General features: G+C 63.2%; 1 long non-coding RNA gene across 1 annotated transcript; it reads left to right on the top strand.

The window, feature by feature from the left end:
* The first annotated feature begins 593 nt into the window (after window positions 1-593).
* On the top strand, window positions 594-2,071 carry LOC122893324. The gene is made up of 3 exons (XR_006381611.1): window positions 594-965; window positions 1,060-1,208; window positions 1,829-2,071. It is a non-coding gene; the product is annotated as an uncharacterized LOC122893324 (long non-coding RNA).
* The last annotated feature ends 936 nt before the right edge of the window (window positions 2,072-3,007 follow it).

Below are 3,007 nucleotides of genomic sequence, written 5' to 3'. Positions count from 1 at the left end.
CCTGGTGGGCCACCCCTCTGCCTGGTGCCCAGGCCACCAGAGCTGTTTCTGCCGCCTCTAGCCGTGTCCCATAGCCAAGCCTCCTGCTTGGTGTCTCACACGGCTCGCCCAGCTCGGGCCCTCGGCTCCTGGCCTGGGAGCCTGCCTCCCCACTCCACTCCTGCTCACGAGACTGTCCTCCACATGGGCCAGCAGGGGGTCCATCCAAAACGCACATCTGACCAGGTACCCCTCTTCCATGGCTCCCCTGGGCCCTAAGGAAGTGTCCCCTTCCGCGGCTTCCCAGGCCTTCAGCACCCCGGCCCCTGCCAGCCGGGGGCAGGTCCCTTCCTGGGCGGTGTGTGAACGAGGCCCTCGGGAAGAACGTTCAGGACTCAAGAGAACCAGGAGGGTGCATGGGTGGGGCGGGGGGACAAGCACCTGGGCCCCAGACATGCAGAGAATGAACGTCCGATCAGTACAGCTGGCTCGGCTGTCTTGCCTTCCCTCTGCTGTCTGTCACCATCACAACGGCCTCAGTCCAAGGCCTCCACTCCTGTCATGAGGGACCCATGGCCCAGAGAGGCTGGTGGGAGAACCGACAGATGCCGGCCAAGTCCCGGGAGGTGATGAGCTCACCGTCCAGCAAGGCTGATTTTCATCTCCTAAGTATAGACAAAATTGCATTCTTGGAATATACATAAATCCTTATTTTGGGGTTGGCCGATTTGTGCCGACATCTGATGTTGACATGGGTTTTTTTTTTGTTTTGTTTTTTTGCCTGTCTGTGTAGCTTCGGGATGGCGGTAGATCGGGAAGGCCGGTCACTTGGCCAATGTCAACATGAACAACGCTGGCCTGAGAGAAGGAGAGGGTGGGCTTGGAAAGTCCAGGATCTGGGAGTCGACGCCTCCAGCCAGAGCTCACGGAAAAGAGCGGGTAGCCCTGAGGAGTCACTGGAGGACACCCGCCTTTTCATGTACTTTGTAGGTGGGATTTAGTTTTAATTATTTAAGAGAATACTTCATGAGATATTTTCAAAAAGAAATGAGATCTTAATAATCTCCGCTCTCATTACAGCCCTCAGCTATTAAATCTTCATAAATTTCTGCTGGAAGCTCAAGAGGAGGCTGGTGTGCAGGACTATGGACTCGGCACAAGCAAGTGGAAAGCGGCGGGCTCCAACAAGGCTGAGGCTTCATTTCCCCATCTGGGCCTTAAGTGCAAGGGTGAGGGCTGCTCCCCAGGGTGAAACTATGGGAGGGAGCAACTCTGACAACCACTGAGAGCGGGGAAACTGAGGCAGGGCTGGAACCAGCTGCTGGAATCCATGAAGCCAGTGATTTCCAAGGAGCCCTGCAAACAGCCTTGCACGGAGCTGGCTTACTCTCACTCTTGCTAAAGTTAACCTCACTCTAAACCTGGGGAGTTTTAGAACCTCAGGGGCGAGGCGGGGTGAGTTTACTACCCCAAGCTAAACCACGCGTGTCCACCGCTTTCACTCCCCTGATTCTCACCTCCCTCCTCCGGGGCGCTCTGGCTCGCAGGTCATGGGCCCTGACCCAGCAGGCCTTCGACCACGGTGCTGCTGCCTGCTAAGAAATGCCCGAGGAGGGCCCACAGGTGGACCCCTTTTCTCTCCAGATCCCCTGTCCTCACCTCAGAGGCTCCCATTCCCGACCTCCACCACCGCCCCAGCTCCCTTGGCTCTCCCCAAGACGTGCCACGGGAGCCTCACCTGCGCACGTCCGAGCTCATCACAGCCAGACCCACTGTCCTCACGCCTCCTGCCCAGTGCCCAAGTGAAGCCTCAGGCTTCCCTGCAGCTTCTCTCTCCTCTAATATGCAGCTGGTCATCAGACCTGATGGTCATCAACTCCCGACCAGAGCCTCAGCGCACCTCAGATCCACGCCAGCCTCCCCGATGCCGGATGGAAGCTGGGCCTCTGCTTGCACCTGGGCATCACTGCCCTTGGACCCATGACCGCCTGGGTCCACACTCCACGTGGCGTTCCTTTCCTGAGCGTGTCCGAGCGTCCTGTCACCCCTCCGTCACCCACGTCTGCCTGGAGTCCAAAGACAGGATTCAGACCTCCCGACCTCCCGGCTGCCCCCCCTGTGGCCGAGGGCACGACATCCCGGGGTAGCCCTGCCTCCGCCCATCTCGGGTTCATGCCCAAAGACAGCGGCTCCCCTGAGCCGGGAAGCCCGGCTGGTCTCGGGAGGCAGGTCAACGCCGGCGTCCTTGCAGACTTTCGGAGCGCCGTGGGAGGAGTGAAGGGACGAATGCATGAATTCTCCCGAAGGGGGACAAGTGGCCCCCGCTCTGGTACCTGCCAGCGTCAGGGTGCGGTCACCGCGCGGGGGGGAGGAGGCACGTGGACACCATCCGGGCCTCGCCACTGACAAGGGGAAACGGAGGCAGCGGTGGGCACTGCGGCGCACAGCCCTCCTGCGCGCTCAGGGAGAAGGACGTGGCGGGCGTCCGGCCCCGGGAGTCCGCGTGAGAAGAGCCCGAGCGCCCCGACGTCGCGTCCCGCTCGCCGTCAAGGGTAGAGCACACGAGAGGCTGACCCAAGCTCCCGCGCCAGCTCCCGCTCCCGCTTCCCGGCGGCCACCCCGGAGCCCAGCGCGCGTGCGGCTCCCGGACGCCACGGACCGAGGCCGGAGGCTGCGGCGGAGAGGCCGCGAGCTCGGCCTGGAAGCCGCCGTGTGGAAGCCGCCTGCGCCGTCCTCGGGCACCCCGCACCCGCGACCGCCCTCCCGCGCAGCCCGGGCTCCCCCTCCCCCCAGGAGCGCGCGCACGCGGCCTGTCCCAGGGCCCTCGGCTCCCCACCGGGGGCCGCTCTCCCACCCCTCTGCCCTGCCACGCGCTCGGCGTCCCCACACTGCGGCGAGGTGACTGCGCAGGCGCTGGCGGCCACCCGCAGAACCGGCCGTCAGCGTGCCCCCGGCGCCTCAAGCGAGGGCTTGCCCAGCATGCCTCGGTAGCCAGCTGCGCACATCTGATTGGCTCGGACTGGGGCAC

The sequence above is a fragment of the Neovison vison genome, chromosome 13 (genome assembly GCF_020171115.1).
Source record: "Neovison vison isolate M4711 chromosome 13, ASM_NN_V1, whole genome shotgun sequence".
Taxonomy (NCBI): Eukaryota; Metazoa; Chordata; class Mammalia; order Carnivora; family Mustelidae; genus Neogale; species Neogale vison.
This window is presented reverse-complemented; position numbering and strand designations above follow the sequence as displayed.